The sequence below is a fragment of the Nyctereutes procyonoides genome, unplaced genomic scaffold, assembly GCF_905146905.1.
Source record: "Nyctereutes procyonoides isolate TBG_1078 unplaced genomic scaffold, NYPRO_anot_genome, whole genome shotgun sequence".
Lineage (NCBI taxonomy): Eukaryota > Metazoa > Chordata > Mammalia > Carnivora > Canidae > Nyctereutes > Nyctereutes procyonoides.
In genome coordinates, this window is record NW_026575044.1 from 42,373,000 (window position 1) to 42,395,638 (window position 22,639).

Below are 22,639 nucleotides of genomic sequence, written 5' to 3' on the forward strand. Positions count from 1 at the left end.
AATAACATAGTTCAATCCCCTCATTTAAGAGATGAAAATTATTTCTAGAGAAGTTCTGATTTACCTCTGGTCACACTTCTTTGTCGTGTGGTAGAAGCCGCACAGGAATTTCATTGTAACAGTACACAATCCTGACTACGTACAGCCAACCACAGGAGCTGTGAGACATGAATGTTCTGGATGGTGAGGAAGTCATGTTAGAATGTAAGATTATTAGGTCTAAATTGTTAGGAAGCTCCTCACATTCGATTGACATCAGCCCCTAGCTGAATTTTCTGTTCAAACTTCATTACAACTCTAATTCAAGTCAGAATGAAGAACATGATAAAATGTAAGCAATAAAATAACCCAAAATGGAATCCCACCAAAGCTCTATGAAAGGACAGCATGCAGCCTGAGAGAGTGGGATAAACAAAAACAGGTCATAAAAAAAAAAAAAAAAAAAACAGGTCATGGTTGGGAGATAATAGATAGGACAAGATTAATAGTTACCAATGTATTCAAGAATCTTGACTAATAATATCCAACAGAACTTTCTTAAATGATGAAAATATTTTATCTGCGCTCTCCAGTATGGTACCAGCCATTTGTATGTATTGTCACTCAAATGACACATCTGTTAATGACAAAGTCAACTCAAGAGTTTTGCCCTTCAAAATGTGGTATGCAAACAGCAGTATTATTTGAATTTTTCATAAGTTTTGACATCCATATACACCTACAAAATTATCACAATCAAACTAATGAATCTATCCATCACTACTAAAAGTTTCCTTGTGGCCTTTTGCAATCTTGTCTCTTGCCCCTAACACTTGCTCACACCTATCCCCAGGTAAGTACTGATATTTCTGTTACTACAGATTAGTAGAATAGTATGTACACTTTGTATGGTTTCTTTCAGAATATTTTGAGATCCAAGATTATTTTGAGGTCCACATTGCACTGGATATCAGTAGTTCATTCCTTTTTGCTGACTAGTGTTCATTATATGAATATATTGAGTTTATCCAGTCACCTGTTGATGGACATGTAGATTCTTTACGGTTTTTTGCCTTACAAATAAAGTTGTGAACGGAACATTCATGTACAAGTGTTTGTATGGTCATATGCTTTCATTTCTCGTGGGTAAATACCTAGGATTGGACAAGCTAGTTCATACAGGGTAGGTGCACATTTGACTTTTACGAAATTTAGAAAATGTTTTCTAAAATGATGGTACCATGTTTCTACCTGCAGTGTATGAGACTTCCAGTTGCTCCACATCCTTTCCCACATGTGGTATGGTCAGTCTTTTTAATTTTAGTCATCCTAAGGGGATGTGGTTCTGTCTCATGATATTAATTTGCACTTACTTTCCCTCCTCAATCCCTGGAATCAGCCAGTTCTCTAAGGATGACTGGTCCCTATTAATGGATAATATTTGGAAACCAAACCTTAGCACTGTATGTGTTCATTGCTCCTACGGTGCCAATGCTTCCAGGCCTTCCCCAAAGACAGAGCTAAAAAATTTAGTATTCATATGCATACACATACCAACATATTTCTATATGTATCAATATATTACAAACCATGAGTTCATGTCAGTATCTCCAGTTCCAGTCCAAACCCACACGGGTTCTTGATACATAGGTTCAATATGCAAGAATTCATTGGCTTAGGCACACTTTTTCAGAATATGGAATTTAACACCCTGGAAAGGACTATAGCAGATGCAGTAAACTCACTGGTGAGGTGGCTCTTAGGAGGGTGGATAAGATGAAGGCTAATACTGCCAAGTGGAAATGCCTGGGATGCTCTTGCAGAGAGTAGAGGAAGAAATAGAAAGGCTTAGGGAAATGAGAATGCTGTAATACACAATGTAAAGCCAGAAGAGCTCCCAGTGTTTCACAGGAGGACCTTAAGGACAACCCATGCATGAAGGCCACAGGGAATGTCAGGGTGAGAAGGGCAGCAGTATCAGTAGGAAGTTCAGTGGTGGCTCTTCTACAGACTGGGTTGATAGAGGAAGAAGCAGGCATGGAGCTAAGCTCATGAATATTCATGGAGATAATGGGTCTCTGAAGTAACAAAGGCCAGGAGGCTGCCCATGCTGATGAACAAGGTCAGAAAAGTGGTTGAAGGGGCTTAATCTGAAGAAGTTATGGAGGTGGTTAATAGAGATGGTATCCCTAGGGGCAAAAGAGAAGGACAGAATTGTGTTAACTCTCCTACCTTCTGTGATGATACGATCCAAAGAAATATGATCCAACAAGGAACAGGTAATCTTTTTTTTTAATTGATAGGCTATTTTTTAGAGTAGTTTTAGGTTAACAGGGAAATTGAGCAAGTGTGATTTTTAACTCTATAAGAAACAAAAAGCAAGAATACTAGAGCAGGGGCCTAAGGGGTGGGCATCACTATAAAAAGTCAAAACCCCTTGCTCAGTTCCCAGATCTGGGCCATTTTCAGATCTGAATACCATTGACTGAAGAGGTAGCTGAGTCTCTAGAAGAAAGGACCTAGCAACATCATGATAAGTGTATATGGAGTTGATTCCTCCAGTCCTTCCCCCTAAAAGAGTGAAAATAAGACTAACCAGACTGTTTTAGGACTATTTGACATAAGATCTGAGTTGACATTAACCATAAGCACCACCACAAATGACCACTCTATGAGAGTAGGACCTGCAAAGACTAATTACTGGAGTCCTAAGACCAGGCTTGTCATTTATCCATTGGGTCAATGGCCCCATCCAAAGGTCATTTCCTCAACCCCCAAGTACATAACTGAAATTGATATATTTGTGATATATTTGAGATTTGGAGTATACCCCACAATGGGTCCCTGGTTACAGCATAAAAGCTGTAATAGTGAGGAAAGCTATATGGAAACTGCTGAAACTACCAGCTTAGCCAAGATAGTAAAAAATAATATACCAGGGAGAATGGCAGACAGTAATGCCATGATTAAAGACCTGTAGGATTCAGAGGTGGTGAAGGATTCACTCACATATCTCCATTTAATTCACCAGTCTGGCTCTCTCAGAAACAGGATGGCCTCTGGAGAATGACTGGGAACTCCCACAGACTTAATCTAGTTGGTAGACCTTTTCCCATCTCCTATACCAGAGGTGGTATCACTGGTAAAGCACATTAATAAGGCCTCCGTTATATGGTATGCATCCATTGACTTAGTGACTACATTCTTTCCCATGCCAATTAGAAAAGAAGATCAGAGCATCAGAGCAGTTTGCATTATTGTAAGATGGACACCGATATTCATTAATAGATCTTCACAGTGTTGTCACAAGCTATCTTAACTCTCCTGCCTTCTATCATAATCTATTGGGACCCCCTGGACAACAAACTGATCATTTACATCAGTGATATCCTGATTAGACAGGATGACTATAAGCTGACTAGGATGCTGATGATATGCTCCAAACAATTGGAGATAACCCCTAAAAAGACTCAGGGACCTCTAAAAAGTTTTTAGGGGTCCAAGTTTTTAGGGGCATGCTAAGATATCACTTCCAAAGTTAAGGACAAATTGCTACATCTTGCATTCCCTAACACATGAAAGAAATACAGTGCACAGTAGACCTCTTTGAGTTCTGGAAACAACATATTCCATGCCCAGGAATATTATTCCAATTCATATATTGGGTGACCCGAAAGGCTTGAATGGGGCCACAAACAGCGAGTCCAGGCCATGGTACAATCAGCCTTGCTTCTTGAAGCATATAATCCCGTAGACTCTAGCATTAGGGGTGTCAGTGGTAGGAAAATGTATACCATGGAGCTTGTTGTAGGCTCCAGTAAGAAATTTAAGTGGCAGACCTCTATGGTTCTAGAATCATTCATGTCATCATGTAGAGAAGTGCATACTCTTTGAGAAAGAGCTCTTGACATGTATCAGGGTAGAGACCAAATGCTTGACCATGGGACATTAAGTGTCTGTTCCTTTGAAACATCCCACTGTGACCCACAAAGCGATAAAATCAGACAAGCCCAAGAGCAGTCCATCATAAGATGAAAATAGGATAACTAGGATCAATCTGAGCAGGACCAGGAGGAGATTCCAAGCAAGCAATTCAGACTTTTATGTGACCCAGCACAACTGCACCAGTGTTCCTTCACCAGCTTCCACCTAGAGACAAAGAGGGTCCCATACAACCAACTGAAAATAGAGGGAAAAAATCCCAGCCTGGGTTTATAGATGAGTCAGCTCATATACAGGGTCCAACGGGAAAATAGCAGGTACACCGTAGCCACATTCAAAAGTAGTCTTGGAAGACTGTGACAAAGGAAAATCTTCCTAGTGGGCAGAACTGAACCGTGAGCAGAGCCTCTGGACATCCACTTTGTGTGGAAGGAGAAGTGGCCCAAGATGAGAGTACATACAGATTCAAAATTAGCAGCAATGGCTTAAAAGACAGGTGACAAAGTTATCTGGGGTAAAACCTGGGGGTGAGCATATGCAAAGTGGGCACAGAGCATGAAGACTTTTGTGCATGTTACTAATCACTGGAAAACATCTACTACAGAAGAGGCACTGTCAAATCCCTCAGCCAGCTGAAGTTAGCACTGATGTGATGGGCACCTGAAAGGAATAGCCATAGTGTCGGAGATGGAAGCTCTGTGTAGTTCCAATACCAAGGAGTCCCACCTACCAAGGCTGATCTAGTTACCATTACCTCTGAATGTCCATCTTGTTAGCAGCAGAGACCAACATAAGGCCCCTAACACAGCACTATCCTTGGAGGAGACCAAGTGACCACTGGGTGGCAAATTGACTACATGAGCCCCTATCCATCATGGAAGCACCACTTCATCCTCAGAAAGATAGATAGCTATTCTAGATGAGACTTTGCCTTTCCTGCCCATAGAGCCTCAACCAACACCACTCTCTGGGGCTTAGGGAATACTTGGAATACAGGATGAAATTCCATACAAATAACATCTTAATAACGAAAGAAATATAGGAGTGAACCCATAACCATGGGATTCACTGATCATATCACGTACTAGACTATCCAGAGGACTTCTAGATTGCTAGAACAGCCTTCTAAACATGCAACTGAAATAGCCTAGAGGAAACACTCTGAACAGATTGGGCCCCATCCTTCAGGACATAGCGTATTTATTAAATCAACTCTGTATGGGTCTGTGTCGCCAACAAAAAGGCAACACAGGTTGGGAATGAATGGGTAAAATAAGTGTTGTTCCACTCAGGATTCTTCCCAGTGATCTACTGGGGATTTCCTGCTTCTCATCTCCAAAACTCTGCAATGTTGGAGGTCTTGCTTCCATAGTGAACACGTTTTTTGCCAGGGAACACAGCAAGAGTCCTGTTAAAGTATTGGTTACAGTTGCCACCAGGTCACTTTGGACATCCTGTGGTTGAGAGACAGAGGAGAGAAACGGAGCCACGATCACGGGAAGGACAAATGCCTCTGCTCAGCAAGAGGAGGTAGAGATGCCTTTACAAAATTGTGTGAGGAAGTACATGTGTGTGGCACACTAGCTGAGCTGTAGCAGCTATGAGGATGTGTTTAACAGAACTTATCAAGAACCCACTGACAGCTTTTCCAAATCTCCTTCAGATTGCCCAGCAGGAAGGGAGGCTTCCACCCAACCTTTTCTCCTCCCCCCTTCATTGCTCGGAGTCTGACCCTTCTCCCAGCCTTCCCTGACTCCCTCCCTCTTTCCTTTCCCATAGCCTTTGACCTTAATAGAAGTCTTGCACATTTAATCCCATTTTGGCTTCTGCTTCTGGAAGGACTAGGACTAACACAAATTAGAAAATAAATTAGGGATATTTTTTATGATACGACCAAAAAAAGCAGGTTCTATTTTTCTATTTGTTGAAGACGTCCATTGTGTCTTAAAATTTTTCTTCATAAAACATTACGTTTTTTCCTGGTTTTTATCTTTTTTGTTGCTATTATAAATGAGTCATTTCTTCCACTATGTTTTCTATCTGGCTGTGACCTGTATAAATGAAAGATACTGATTTCCATATATTTTTATTGTCACTAATTTGTGGATCTTATTATTCAATAGTTTTGTTGTTGTTGAGTCTCTTAGGCCGTCATAGTTTCTGCAAACAGTAATAGTTTTATCTACACCTTCCCAATTATTATAGCTAAAATTTCCTTCTTTCGTCTAATTTCATTGGCCAGTAAGGCAAATATAATATTGAGAATTTGTAAGAATGGCCATCCTTGTCTCACTTTTAATCTTAGTGGAGGTGCTTCAGTTGCCTGTCCATTAATCCTTACACTTTTGTGCTGAATTAGATATGTCATGTCAAGGAAGTACTAATTTTTTTCTTATTATATTAAGCATTTTTTAGTAATAGTGTTGAATTTTATCAAATTACTTTCAAGCATCCATAATATTGAATATATTACTTTCCTCAAAATAGTTTCATATGATTATTTTCCTAACATATAAGTATCTTTACTTGGTTTTGGTCATGATCTTTCTTTTTCTTTCTTTCTTTCTTTCTTCTTTCTTTCTTCCTTTCTTTCTTTCTTTCTTTTTTCTTTCTTTCTGTGCTTGATTCTGTTTGTTAATATTTTATTTAAGATTCTATATTTACATTGATATTCATAAGTGATATTGATGGTCTGATAAATATTTTTAAGTTTTTGTCAGGTTTTGTTATCAATGTTATATTCAGATCAAAGAAAGAAGTTCAATATTTTCCTTCTTTTTAAAAAATTTCTCTGAAAATAAATAAATAATATAATATAAATAAAAGAAATAATATAAAACTATTAGAATTATATGCTTTTAAAGTAGAATTCTCCATCTGGTATGCTGCTTTTTGTGGGTATAGCTCTTTGACCACTTTACCTGTTTCTTCTACAAAAATCAATTTTAAGTCTTTGTCTTTAATCTCTTCTATAGTTTTGGTAAGCTATATTATCTTAGACACTTTTTAAATTTTTGTTCACTTTTTAAAATTTAATTCAGTTTTTGAAATTGATTTACACAAAATTGAACAAAGTAATTAATCCATTGCAATTCTTTTTATTTCCTGTTTTTATGGTTATTTTTTCCTATATTACATTTTTGTGTATTTGCTCTCCTTTTTTTTAAGATTTTATTTATTTGAGAGAGAGTAGGAGCAGGGAGGGGGAGAGGGAAAAGGAAAAGCAGAGTCTCCACTGAGCAGGGAGCTTGACAGTGGGGCTCAACCCTAGGACCCTGAGATAATGACTTAAGCTGAAGGCATATTCTTAACCTACCAAGACACCCAGGCACCACTACTCCTTTTTCCTAGAATCAAATAGCTGATGGTTTTTTTTATTGAATTAAGTTTTTTCTTTAACTTAATACTTTTGTCTTTCTGTCCTCTAGCTTATAACTTTTGAGCTCTTCCTAAGTAACTCCTGCTTTCCTTCCACTTATTTTGTTTTTCTAATTTTCTCCCTAATTTTTGAATATGATTTTTAATTTACCTTATATTTTTTTAAAGAGAGAACACATATGAGTGGGGACGGGTAGAGGTGAGGGTCAGAAGGAGTTGGAGAGAACACCGAGCACACTCCTTGCTGAGCACAGAGCCCCACTTGGACATAGCCCATGGCCCTGAGATCACCACCTGAGCTGAAACCAAGAGTCAGCTGCTTAACCAACATAGCCACCCAGGTGTCCCAAGATTCTTAATTAATCTTAATTCTTTTTTTTAAAGATTTTATTTATTTATTTATTTATTTATTTATTTATTTATTTATTTATGAGAGACACAGAGAGAGAGGCAGAGACACAGGCAGAGGGAGAAGCAGGCTCCCTGAGGGGACTCTGACGTAGGACTCAATCCCGGGACTCCGGGATCATGCCCTGAGCTGGAGGCAGATGCTTAACTGCTGAGACACCTAGCACCCCATTTTTTTTAGTGTAGATACTTAAACTTATGAATTTTCCTCTGGGTTCTACTTTAATAGTATTCCACAGGTTTTCAGCAGGATTTTTTTGCTTGTTTTGTTTTTTTTCTGGTTTACTACAGCACTTTATTTTTCTTACTTAATGACATGTTGCTGGTTCCTAATGTTCTCACCTGACAGTAGAAAAACAAAATTTGTTGTCATTTCTGGTTTTTTTTTAGGCTTAAATTCAATTTAGTTAACATATACTGCATTATTAGTTTCAGGGGTAGAATTTAGTGATCCATTAGTTGCATATAACACCCAGTGCTCATTACACCAAGTGCCCTCTTCAATGCCCATCACATAATTACCCCATCCCCTCTTCACCTCTACTCTAGCAACCCTATTTGTTTCCTAGAAGTCAGCTTCTCTTATGGTTTTCCTCCCTCTATATTCTCATCTTCTTTTCTTTTTTCCTTCCCTTCCTCTACGTTCATCTGTTTTGTGTCCTAAATTCTACACATGAGTGAAATCATGTGGTATTTTTCTCTGACTGACTTATTTCACTTAGCATAATACCCTCTAGTTCCATCCATGTCATTGCAAATGGCAAGATTTCATTCTTTTTAATGGTGAGTAATATTCCAGTGTGTGTGTGTGTGTGTGTGTGTGTGTGTGTGTGTGTGTGTGTATCAATCACATTTTCTTTATCCATTTTTCCATTGATGGACATCTGGGCTCTTTCCATAGTTTGGCTATTGTAGACATTGCTGCTATAAGCATTGGGGTGCATGTTTGTATCATTCAGATAAATACCTAGTAGTATAATTGTTGGGTTGTAGGATAGCTCCATTTTTAACTTTTTGAGGAACCTCCACACTGTTTTCCAGAGTGGCTGCACCAGTTTGCACTCCCACTAACAGTGCAAGAGGGTTCCCCTTTCTCTACATCCTCACCAACATCTATTGTTTTCTGAGTTGTTAATTTTAGCCATTCTGACTGGTGTGAGGTGGATCTCATTGTGATTTTGATTTGTATTTCCTTGATGACAAATGATGTTGAGCATTTTTTCATGTGTCTGTTGACCATTGGTATGCCTTCTTTGGAGAAATATCTGTTCATGTCTTTCACCCATTTCTTGATGGATTTTTTGTTTTAGGGTGTTGAATTTAATAAGTTCTTTATGGATTTTGGATACTAACCCTTTATTGATAATACATTTGCAAATATATGCTCTCATTCCATAGGTTGCCTTTAGTTTTGTTGACTGTTTCCTTTGCTGCACAAAAGCTTTTTACCTTGATGAGGTCTCAATAGTTCATTTTTGCTTGTGTTTCTCTTAGCTTTGGAGACATGTCTAGCTAAAACTTACTGTGGCTGAGGTTAAAGAGGTTGCTGTCTATGTTCTCCTCTAGGATTTTGATGAATTCCTATCTCACATCTAGGTCTTTCATCCATTTTGAGTTTATTTCTATGTGTGGTGTAAGAAAGTTGCCCAGTTTCATTCTTCTACATGTGGCTGTCCAATTTTCCCAACACCATTTGTTGATGAGACTATCTTTTTTCCATTGGATATTCCTTCCTGCTTTGTCAAAGATTACTTGACCATAGACTTGCGGATCCATTTCTGGATTCTCTATTCTGTTCTATTAATCTATGTGTCTGTTTTTGTGCCAGTGACATACTGCCTAGATGATTTAAGCTTTGTAATACAGCTTGAAATCCAAAACTGTGATGCCTCCAGCTTTGATTTTCTTTTCAACATTACTTTGGCTATAAAGGGTCTTTTATACCTCCATACAAATTTTAAGATTCTTTGTTCCAACTCTGAAAAATGTTTATGGTATTTTGATAGGAATTTTATTGAATGTGTAGATCACTTTGGGTAGCATAGACATTTTAACAATATTTGTTCTTTCAATCCATGAGCATGGAATGTTTTCACATCTCTTTTTGTCTTCCTTAATTTCTTTCATAAGTGTTGTAGAGTTTCCAGAATACAGATCCTTTACCTCTTAGGTTAGGTTTATTCCTAGGTATCTAATGGTTTTTGGTGCAATTGTAAATGAGATCAATTTCTTGATCTCTGTTTCTTCTGCCTCATTGTTAGTGTATAGAAATGCAACTGACTACTGTACATTGATTTTATATCCTGCGACTTAGCTGAATTCCTGTATGAATTCTAGCAATTTTAGGGTAGAATCATTGGGTTTTCTACATAAACTATCATGTCATCTGTGAAGAGTGAGAGTTTGACTCCTTTGCTGATTTGGATGCCTTTTATTTCTTTTTGTTGCCTGATTGCCGAGGCTAGGACTTCCAATACTATGTTAAGCAGCAGTGACAATGGTGGACATCTCTGTCATGTTCCTCACCTTAAGGGAAAAGCTCTCAGTTTTTCCCCATTGAGAATGACATTTGCTGTGTGGTTTTTGTATACGACTTTTATGATATTGAGGTATGCTCCCTCTGTCCCTACGTGGCAGAGAGTTTTTATCAAGAAAGGATGCTGTGTTTTTTCAAATGCTTTTTCTGTTCTATTGAGAGGATCATATGGTTCTTGTACTTTCTTTTATTAATGCAATATATCACACTGATTGATTTGTGTGTGTTGAACCATCCTTAAAGCTCAGGAATAAATCCCACTTGGTCTCGGTGAATAATCTTGGTGAGAATTTTTGCATCCATGTTCATCAGGGATATTGTGTGTAACTCGCCTTTTTGATGGGATCTTTGTTTGATTTTGGAATCAAGGTAATGTTGGCCTCATAGAATGAGTTTGGAAGTTTACCTTCCATTTCTATATTTTTAAACAGATTCAGAAAAATAGATATTACTTCTTCATTAAATGTTTGGTAGAATTCCCCTGGGAGGCTATCTGGCCCTAGACACTTGTCTGTTGGGAGATTTTTTATTACTGATTTAATTTCTTTGCTGGTAATGGGTCTGTTCAGGTTTTCTATTTCTTCCTGCTTCAGTTTTGGTAGTTTATATGTTTCTGAGAATGCATCCATTTCTTCCAGATTGCCTAATGTGTTGGCATATAATTTTTCATAATATTCTCTTATAATTATTGTACTTCTTTGGTGTTGCTTATGATTTTTCCTCTTTCATTCATGATTTTATTTATTTTGGTCCTTTCTCTCTCTCTCTTTTTTTTTTTTTTTTTTGCTAAGTCTGGCTAGGGGTTTTCTGATCTTATCAATTATTTCAAAGAACCAGCTCCTAGTTTCTTTGATCTGTTCTACTGGTGTTTTATTTCTATATCATTGATTTCTACTCTGATCTATATTATTTCCCTCCTTCTGCTGGCTTAGGCTTTATTTTCTTTCTTTTTCTAGCTCATTTAGGTGTAAGGTTAGTTGTGTATTTGAGACTTTATTGCTTCTTGAGGTATGTCTGTATTGCAATATAATTCCCTCTTAGGACCAGCTTTGCTGAATGCCAAAGGTTCTGAACTGTCATGTTTTCATTTTCATTTGCTTTCATGTATTTTTTAATTCTTCTTTAATTTCCTGGTTGAACCATTCATTCTTTAGTAGGATGCTCTTTGACCTCCATGTATATGTGGTCCTTCCAATTTTTTTCTTGTAGTTGACTTCAAGTTTTAAAGCACTGTGATCTGAAAATATACATGGTATAATCTTAATCTTTTTTGACCAGTTGAGACCTGATTTGTGACCCAGTATGTGACCTATTCTGGAGAATGTTCCATGTTAACTTGAAAAGAATGTGTTATGCTGCTTTAGAATGAACTATTCTGGTCCAGTGTGTCATTCAAGGCCCTTGTTTTCTTGTTGATCTTCTACTTATATAATCTGTCCATTGCTAAGAGTGGGGTGTTAAAGTCCCCTATTATTGTATTATTGTCAATGGGTTTCTTTAATTTTGCTGCTAATTGGTTTATATATTTGGCTGCTTCCAAGTTAGGGATATATTTACAATTGTTAGATCTTCTTGTTGTATAGACCCTTTTATTATGAGATAGTGCCCATCTTCATCTCTTATTACAGCCTTCGGTTTAAAATCTAAGTTTGTCTGATATAAGGATGGCCACTCCAGCTTTCTTTTGATGTCCATTGAATGATAAATGGTTATCCACTGCCTCACTTTCAATATGGAGGTGTCTTTGGGTCTAAAATGAATCTCTAGTAAGCAGCATATCAATGGGTCTACATCTTTTGATTGGAGCAGTTAGTCTATTTACATTCAGAGCAATTATTGAAAGATATAAATTTAGTGCCATTGTATTACCTGTAAAGTCACTGTTTGGGTAGATTGTCTGTTTCTTTCTGGTCTTTTTTACTTTGGGGCTCTCTGTCCATTCAAAGGATCTCCTTTAAAATTTCTCAAAGGGCTGGTTCACAAATCCCTTAGTTGTTTTTGCTCTGGAAATTCTTTATCTCTTCTTCTGTTCCAAATGACATCCTTGCTGGATAAAGTATTCTTGGCTACATATCTTTCTAATTTAGCATGTTGAGTGTATCATGCCACTCCTTTCTGCAATGCCAGGTCTTTGTCTGCTGCCAGCCTATGTTTCTACCCTTTTAGGTTTAGGATCTCTTGTCCTAAGGTGCGTTCAGGATTTTCTCTTTATCTTTGAAATTTGCAAGCCTCACTATTTTTTATTGAAGTGTTGATCTGTTTTTATTGAGTTTGAGGGGAGTTCTCTGTGCCTCCATTTTGTCCACAAAATAATAGAAGGAAAAAAGAGAAAAAATAATAATAACAACAACAACAGCAGGAAAAATAACAGAAAAAATTATAACAAAACAAAATAAGAAAAAAAACTAGAAATACAACAATATAAAAAAAATTGACTCTGGGTGTGTTTTGGTTTGCTTGTTACAAGAAACTAGATCCCAGGGATCCCTGGGTGGCGCAGTGGTTTAGCGCCTGCCTTTGGCCCAGGGCGCGATCCTGGAGACCCGGGATCGAATCCCACGTCGGGCTCCCGGTGCATGGAGCCTGCTTCTCCCTCTGCCTCTGTCTCTGCCTCTCTCTCTCTCTGTGACTGTCATAAATAAATTAAAAAAAAAAAAAAAGAAAGAAACTAGATCCCAAAATTAGAGTGAAAGAAAAATTCATATATATATATATATATATATATATATATATATACAAAAATAAAATAAAATACAATGAAAGGAAACAAATAACTATATATAATGTATATATAAAAATAAAAATTAAAAAAGAATTGAAAAAATAATAAAATAACTGAAAAAACAATACTGAAAGACTAAAGAATTAAAAAAAAGAAAAAAGGAATGCTATATACTGTTTTCCCCAAGAGCTAAAGCTTTGCAGCCCTGTATGATCAGTAAACTTGGTGTGAGCCAGTTGTTCCTGCTGGTCTTCTGGGGGAGTGGCCTGTTGCACTGATTCTCAGGTGCACTTGCCCTAGTGGAAATGAACCTCCAGTGTACAAGGAGACAAGACCCAGTGTAAGTGGCTCCGGATTTTACTACGTTGTGTGTTTTGCTCTCTGAAGTCTTTCAGCACCAATGGGTGGAGTGAATATGGTGGTGCCCCACTCTCTAGCCTGGAGCTGAAAGTTCATACCCCTCACTCTTCAATGGGCCCTCACAGAAAAGTAGTCCATCACTCTTGTCTCCCTGGTTTCTGTGAGAACTCTATATTCACCCAGTCTGTGACAGCATTTTTTTATCTCAGGCATGTGACTGAATTTCAAAACTCCAAATTTTATGGACTCTTGCAGCATAAACTGCACTATTCCTCCAGAGGGAGGTTGGGGCTTCTTGCCATGCTTCTGCCTTCTGCTAGACCCCTGCCAGGAAAGCAGTTGCACTACCATGCAGTGGTTTGCAGTTTATGGCAACACCAAGCAAAAAATCAGCACCTAGACTCACTGTTTTCAGCCGATGTCACCATTCTTGTGCTTGGGAACTCGGCCACATTCAGGCACCCTTGTCCTTCTTGTGACCCTGGGGATCCTAAGACCATGCTGTCCCATCTGGGTTTCTGCCCCACTTTACCACCTGAGTATCATTAAGCCAGGGATGTACCCCACTGTAGCAGACTTCTAAAAGTTCTGGTTTTGTGCTCCATTGCTTATAATACTGTGTGATATCGCCTCCTTAAGCCAGCTCCCTCCTCTCTGCCATATCCTCCAATGTATCACCCTGGACTCAAGTCTCTGCATCTCCTATATTCCAAAAATTGGTCACTTTTCTACTGTAGAGTTGCAATATTTCTTTTCTCAGATCTCTGATTGATTTTGCAGATGTTCAGAGTGATTTGACACCTATCTACCTGTATTTGAGGTACCAGACAAATTTAGGGTCTCCTATTCCTCTGTCATCTTAACCCCATTTTGTTGTCATCTCTTAGAGAATTGAACACTGTGTACAAAACTTTACATAAATTAAAAGGATGAATAAATCTACAGGTGTAAAGGTAAATCCGTTTCTAATTTAAGGTAAGTAATGACCCACCATGTTCTGGCAGAAAAATATCAGGTAAGAAAGGAAATGAAGTGAGAAGTCTTGGACTTGCCAACACTGTGAGACTAACAAGACAGAAATAACAAGGTCCAAGAACTCTTGCCAGCCTCTGGAAAAATCCTGTATAGTTCTTACACATTAATACTCTGCACATATCAAGAAATTGATGGTCTTGCAAATTCTCACCAAGCCAATAGATTTCTCTTCCATAAACATGTTCTCTCACTTTAATTAGAAAGTGACTAAGCCACATGTACTAAGGATTTTTTTTTTAAGATTTTATTTACTTATTCATGAGAGACACAGAGAGAGAAGCAGAGACATAGGGAGAGGGAAAAGCAGGCTCCATGCAGGGAGCCCAATGTGAGACTGAATCCCAGGACCCTGGGATCACAACCTGAGCCAAAGGCAGATGCTTAACCACTGACCCACCCAGTGGCTTATTCTACTTTCATGAGGCCAGCAGGAGGTGAGGCAAACATATACTTTTGAATCATCTCATGCAGCAAATGCTGTGAATCTTCTTCCAGCCCATTTAGAAACAACTGCAGTGGATGATGAAGGGGCCCAACTTGTCTTTCTCCTGCTTGCTGATCCACATCTGATGGAAGGTGGACAGTGAGCCCAGGATGGAGTCCTCAGTCACGCTAAGTACTCTAAGTACTTACTTTCAGGAGGACATTCATTATGCTGTGAGCCAGGGCAGTGATATATTTCTGCATCTTACTGGCAATGCCAGAGTACATGATAGTCCCACCAGAACCACCATGTTAACAAACAGGTCCTTCTAAATCTCAAGATCACACTACATGATGGAGTTGAAGGTAGTCTCACGGATATAGTCTTGCAGGACTCAATACCCAGGAAGGATAAATAAAAGAGCTCCCCTGGACACAGAGCCACTCATTGCTGATGTGATCACCTGGCTGCCTGCATGCTCGTAATTCTTCTGGTAGGAGGAGGACAAAGTGGTGGTCATCTCTTGCTGCAAGTCCATGGTGACAATGCAGACTTCTTGATGTCATGCGTGATTTTTTTGCTTGGTGGTGGAGGCAAAGCTATAGCCATGTTCTGTGAGGATCTTTATGAGGTGGTTAGCCAGGTCCCAGCCAGCAAGGGCCTGACCCAGGTAGATTAAGGCTGGGTGTAGCCCTAGTAGATGGGCATCCTGTGTGTGACCCCAACCTTAGGGTCCATGACAGAGATGTGACCAGAGGCATAGAGGGACAGCACAGCCTGGATGGCCATGTACATGACCCAGGTATTGAAGGTCTCAAGTATGATCATAGTCATTTTCTGTCTGTTGTTCTTGAGGTTCACGAGTGCCTCAGTCAGCAGTCCCAGGTGCTCCTCTAGGACCACGTGTAGCTCATTATAGAAGGTGTGGAGCCATAGCTTCCCCAATTCATCCCAGTTGGTGATGATGCTATGCTCCATGTGGTACTTCATGGTCAAGATGCAGCAATTATTCTGGGCCTTGTCACCCATGTAGCTGTCCTTCTGCTCATGCCCACCATGACACCCTGGTGTTGGGTGTCTGACAACAAATGGAATACATCTAGTGGTCACCATCCCCAGAAAAGCCAACTTTACACATTTCCAAGCCCATTCAATGACTAGTGTGGTGGTTTCTTCTTGCATTGCAATCTGCAGGGGGCTGGGAGCAGAAGATCCAGGAGGCTGAGACACAGGAGCACATGGAGTGCAGCCAGTCTGCAGCAAGTGACATCACAAGTCTTCATATATTGTGTTATCATTGTCTACGGTTTCAGTCAGTGACTCCTCTTTGCTCTAAGCATTGTTAAAAATAGTTTTAAATTTCCACATAGAAGGAGTTATGTCCCCCTGATTTTTATTAATTTTTAGTTATATTGTTTTGTAATCAGAGAATACTGTCTTTACCGTTTACTCTTTGGATTTTGTTGAGGGTTTTTTTTTTTTTTGTGGCTTAATAGTTTTTGTGAGTATTCATGGGCAAATGAGAGAGAAATGTATTCCCTTTTTAGGTTATTTAATTGGATATGTTATCAATCAGATCTATCTTATCAGCTATTTAACTAAGGTTTCCAGAATTTAATTATTTTTTATGTACTTCATCTATCATAGATTGAGAAATAGACTAAGTAATTTTATCAAGTTGTCATTAGTAAATGGTAATGTTCTCTAGGGAAGGGCAAAACTGAATTCAGGCAGTTTGACTTCAGAATCTCAACTCTTAACTATTATATCATGCTGACTTTCATGGGTATTCATTAGGTTTTGCTCTGTGTGGTCTCACTACTAAACTCTTTAGTAGGAGGAAGAGAGATTTCCCAGAGGAAATCAATAATAAGGACTGGGAGGACACAGGAGTTTGTGAAGCAATGCAGCAAGGTATCCAGGAAGTTAGGTAATTCACTAAGGAGCTGAGAAATTGTGCAAAATATAACACAACTAGAGGGATCCCTGGGTGGCGCAGCGGTTTGGCGCCTGCCTTTGGCCCACGGCGCGATCCTGGAGACCCGGGATCGAATCCCACGTCGGGCTCCCGGGGAATGGAGCCTGCTTCTCCCTCTGCCTGTGTTTCTGCCTCTCTCTCTCTCTCTCTGTGTGTGTGTGTGACTATCATAAATAAAAAAAAAAATAACACAACTAGAGAGAAAGGAACTGTAAATTGGTGGAATATTGGTCAATGAAGTTGTCAAGGGTGTGGCATACTTAGCAAGGTTGCAGTGTGGTGGGGCAGGGGAGATGCAGTTAAATTGGGGATTATAAATGGCTAATGTCAAGCAACAGAGTAATTAGGGACAAGCTCCACCAACAATCTGTAACAGGGTTATGATAGTGAGATAGCCACACCTTACAGACCTCCCAATTTCTTTTTTTTTTAAAGATTTTGTTTATTTATTCACGAGACACAGGAGAGAGAGAGAGAGAGAGAGAGAGAGAGAGGCAAAGACACGGGCAGAGGGAGAAGCAGGCTCCACACAGGGAGCCTGACATGGGACTCAATCCCGGGTCTCCAGGATCAGGCCCTGGGCTGAAGGTGGCACTAAAACGCTGAGCCACCGGCTGCCCCAGACCTCCCAATTTCTGAGTGGAGAGGAAGATATGAGTTCTGAAGCAGGAGACTCCACCCACCAGACAGTTGCAGGGTTAAGATACAAATGGAGAAGGCCCCTGAGTTGTTTCCCTGTAAAGGGAGGTGACAGTTCCATCATGGTGGAGGATGGGGTAATGAGTGACTTTCTACTGGCAAGATTTTTCAGCTCCTGAGAAAGGAGAAAGATGTCTGTGCTGAAGAAGCTAGTTTGTTCACGAAAAGAAATGAAATGAGCTTACCTTAGGGAAATCCTTTGGTATTGTGTCTAAATGAGGACACAAACCAGAGCAGTATAGTTACAAGGAAATATTATTTCCCTGCTTATCTTTAGGCCTCAGAAATGGAAAGAATATTTGTTCTCTGCAAATTAGTTGCCCAAGCTCGTAAGAGAAGGCCTTTAGGTCTTTGCTCACAAGGATGGACAATGCAAAATTCCACTAATATGCTGACAGAGAAACGGAATGGTTGTAAAACTGATTTCCTAGGTATCTGACAGTTTTGGATTGGGGAAGATGAGATTAGGTTTGTTTGAGAGACTCAGTTTTTTGGAGACCAAGTTATTTGGACTGTGGAAAAGGAATTCCAGATCTGCTCATACCTACACCTTCATGCCTCACATCCTGGAAGAGAAATATGGAGAAGTGGAACAACTGGTTACATGAAATTATCCATTCTCAAGCAAGCAAGAGAATATGTGGAATTAAATCAAGCCAGAAATTAATTTGGCCATGGAGGAGGGGGAAATGCTGAAGTGACTCTCACACATCCAGCAGGAAGCCTCTGGAGGAAGGTGATGGGCAAGCAGTCGGTACTGAAGGCAGCAAATCCCATATCACCCAGGGTTGGATACTTTCCATCTGCAGGTGAAGGAAACGTGAGTAATTGGGTAACTGGCAAGTGAGAACAGCATAGTCTGGTGTCTTTCCTTAAAGAAATCTCTATTCTGGGGCAAAGAAAGGGAAGATGCAGAGCTTCGTCAAGTGAGGGAGATAGTGTGGCTTCTAAGGAAAGGGAAAATATGGAGACTCCAACTCTATGGGACAGTCACTCTGAAAGTTGAAGAAGTCACCCAAAACTAACAAAACCCAGCTATAGCCCACCAACCAAAGAAAAAGCTGCCAAGTCATACCTGGGGTTTGTTGTTAAGAAGAACTGGTTATGGGACATCTCAGTAAGATAGAAAAGGTTTTGTGCTTGTGCTTGTCAATTCTAAGAAGGGATGGGTTGTCAGCCGTGCTTGCAATAGCAGTTTAGTCTTAGATGTGTTTCATTAGAAACATTGTTCTGTTGGCCTAAGTCCCGTTGAAAACATTGTTTATCTCAATATGACCGTTAGCAAAAGTGTGCTGTACTTTCTCAGGCTCAAAATAGATTAAAGGTCCTGGTTGGGGAAAGTAATTTGGCTGAGTGGAAGGCCATGGAAAAGCCTCAGTAGGGTTGTAGCTCTTGAAAGATCTAAGGTGAGCCTTACCTCAGATACCCAGAAGTTTCCTGCACTTCCATAGATACTCTACTCTGTGAGGAGATTTGGGCACATAGGTCAGAGAATAACAAAATCATATTAAGTGTAATATACCATGTACTTCCCCTTCCTGTTGTGCTTGGCTTTGAGATAGAATACACCTTGAGGAATTTGGCTTTGTGTTGTAAGCAGTTTTTTTTCTTAGGCAAGCAAAGTTGGGGGCAATACTATTTACTATAAACATCATTTGTTCTGAAAAAGCAACAGGGTTGGACAGATTTAGTTTTGTAATGTAAGGCAAAACTGTTCTCTAAAATCGGAAGGGTTGAGATGCTGTGAATCTAAAAATCTAAAATGTAAAAAAAATTAAAAAAATAAAAATCTAAAATGTTCACGGGACCCTGTAAAATGTGTGTGTGTATGTGTGTGTGTGTGTGTGTGTGTGTACTTGTGACTCTACTCAACTTCTTTCTTCCTTTTTGAGAAGCCTTTTTTTAGGTCTAGATCACAGGAACAGGAGGAGGGACACACCCAACAGCTGTAGAAGCAGGAAACATCTACTCTAAAACTGAAGAACAAAAACATGAAAATTGAGAGTGTTTGTGCATATTTAGTTCTCACTAACTTTCTGAAAATGTCCACATTTCATCTATGTATGATGGGGAATGGGGATGCTTGGTTCTCTTTGTGCAATGTATCCAGCAGTTTTGTCTTTGCAAATTTATTATTTCCTTTAGAGAGTATTTCTTTTCTTCACATACCAGAAGCATTAGGAGGTAAGTCCCATTAGACAGCAGAGACGCAGTTAATTATAGGACTGATGATCACCTTATGCTGAAGGAGGATCTGTGAAGAAGAACATGCCTGAACTTGGCTGAGGTCAACATGAACTAAATTACTGATGAGAATATTTAGAACCAAAAAAATAAACATGTTGAAGAATGTGAAAAATACAAGTTTTCCTTGTTTTTAATAATTCATATGGTTATGGGATCCCTGGGTGGCGCAGCGGTTTGGCGCCTGCCTTTGGCCCAGGGCGCGATCCTGGAGACCCGGGATCGAATCCCACGTCAGGCTCCCTGTTCATGGAGCCTGCTTCTCCCTCTGCCTGTGTCTCTGCCTCTCTCTCTCTCTGTATGACTATCGTAAAAATAAGAAAAAAATAATTCATATGGTTATGTAAAAGTAAATGAGCTACTTGTGTAACTCTGGTGGAGATGCTGACTCCTACCTTTATGATAGGCCAGATGCTTTATAAGAGGAGGATGTGTATTATCCAGTTTTCAAGGAAGAGCTTCTCTTTCAAGAAAATGAAACCTAGATAGGAAATAGAAACTTAGTCCATGGGAGAACTTGTCTTTCTCTCCGAACTTTGTTTGGGAACTATATTTGAAATTAGGTAAACATATTTGAGAGACTACTGATTGCTAGGGGAAGACCACGTCTGCTCACCTGAAGGCAGGGGCTATAAGCTGCAAATGATTCACTGGTATTTTGTAAATCAGATTATATATTCTTTTCTATATTCATCAACCCTTCTGTCCTCATTGGTTCAGTGTTCTCAAAATTGGTATTTGGACTACCTCCACTAGAATCACCTGGAAGTTGTTAAAAATAAAAATTCCTAGTACCATACAGTATGAGCACACCTTGGAGATATTGTGTAGTCTGTTCCAGTCACCACAATAAATTGACCATTGCAATAAAGTAAGTCAAGTGGATGTTTTGGTTTCGCAGTGCATATAGAAGTTATGTTTACAGTATACTGTAGTCTATTAAGTGTGCAATAGCATTATGTCTAGAAGCAATGTACATATCTTAATTTAAAAATACTTTATTGGGATGCCTGGGTGGCTCAGCAGTTAAGCATCTGCCTTCGGCTCAGCGCATGATCCTGGAGTCCCTGGATCGAGTCCCACATCGGGTTCCCCACGGGGAGCCTGCTTCTCCCTCTGCCTGTGTCTCTGCCTTTCGCTGTGTGTCTCTCATGAATAAATAAAATCTTTTAAAAAATTAAAAAATATAAAAATACTTTATTGTGGAGTGCCTGGGTGGCTCAGTCAGTTAAGTGTCTGCCTTTGGCTCAGGTTATGATCATGGGGTCTGGGATCAAGCCTCACATCAGGGTCCCTACACAGTGGGGAGCCTGCTTCTCCCTCTCCCTCTGCCTGCTAAAAAAAAAATAAAGCTAACCATCACCTGAGCTCTCAGTAAGTCATATTTTTTTTTGCAGGTGGAAGGTCTTACCTCTGTGTTGATTGACTCGTTAGGTGGTGGTTGCTGAAGGTTGAGGTAGCCAAGGCAATTTCTTAAAATAAGACAACAACAAAGTTTTCCACATCAATTGACTTTTCCTTTCATAAATGATTTCTCTGTAGCGTGATCACTATTTGATAGCATTTCACTCACAGTTGAACTTCTTTCCAAACTGGAGTCAATTCTCTCAAACCCTGTTGCTGCTTTACCAACCAAGTTTATGGAATATTCTAAGTCCTCTGTTACCATTTCAGCAATGTTCACAGCATATTCACCAGCAGTAGATTCCACCTGAAGGAACCATTTCTTTGTTCATCCACCAGAAACAACCTCTCATCTTGTTAAAGCTTTATCATGAGATTGCAGCAATTTGGTCACATCTTTAGGCTCTACTTCTAATTCTAGCTCTCGTGCTATTCCCACCACATCTGCAGTGACTTCCTCCACTGAAGTCTAGAGCCCCTCAAGGCCACTCATTAGAGCTGGAATCAACTTCTTCCACGTTCCTGGTAATGATGATATTTTGACCTCTCCCATGAATCACACATGTTCTTAATGGCACCTAGAATACTGACTCTTTTTCAGAAGATTTTCCATTGACTTTGTGCCCAGATCCATCAGAGGAATCATTGTCTGTGGAAGCTATAGCCCTATGAAATGTATTTCTTCAATAATGACTTGAGTTGAAATTACTCCTTGATCCATGAGCAACCAAATGGATTTTGTATTAGCAGACATGAAAACAACAGACATCTAACTGTGTATCTCCATCAGAGCTCTTGGGTCACCAGGTGCATCATTAATAAGTACTACTTTGAAAGGAACCTTTTTTTCTGAGCAGTAGGTTTCAACAGTGGGTTTAAAAGACTCAGTAAGACATGTTGTAAACAGATGTGCTGTCTTCCAGGTTTTGCTGTTCCACTTAGAGACCAAACGCATAGCAAATTTAGCATAATTCTTTTGCTGTTAAGATTTATTTACTTATTTATTTATTTTAAAGAGAGAGAGAGAGAACACACACAAGCAGGGGAAAGGCAGGAGTGAGGGGAAAGCCTCAAACAGCCTCTCTGCTGATTACTGAGTCTGACACAGAACTTGACCCCAGGATCCTGAGATCATGACCCATGATCTTGAAATCAAGAGTCAGAGGCTAAACCAACTGAGTCACTCAGGTGCCCTAATTTAGCATAATTCTTAAGGGCCTGAGAATTTTCAGAATGGTAAATGAGCATTGGTTTTAACTTAAAATTACCAGCTTTGGGCAGCCCTCAAAGCTGGCTCAGCGGTTTAGCGCTGCCTTCAGCCCAGGGTGTGATCCTGGAATCCCGGGATAGAGTCCCATGCTGGGCTCTCTGCAGGGAGCCTGTTTCTCCTTCTGCCTGTGTCTCTCATGAATGAATAAATAAAATAAAATAAAAAAGTCACCAGTTTCATTAGCCCTTAACAAGAAAGTCAGCCTGTCTTTTGAAGAGTTAAAGCCAGGCATTGACTTCTCCTTTCTAGTTATGAAAGTC

The 22,639-nt window shown here is 39.5% G+C and overlaps 1 pseudogene; it reads right to left on the reverse strand.

The window, feature by feature from the left end:
• Window positions 1–14,860: 14,860 nt before the first annotated feature.
• LOC129508869 (actin, cytoplasmic 1-like) lies at window positions 14,861–15,922 on the reverse strand (annotated as a pseudogene).
• Between the last annotated feature and the right edge of the window lie 6,717 nt (window positions 15,923–22,639).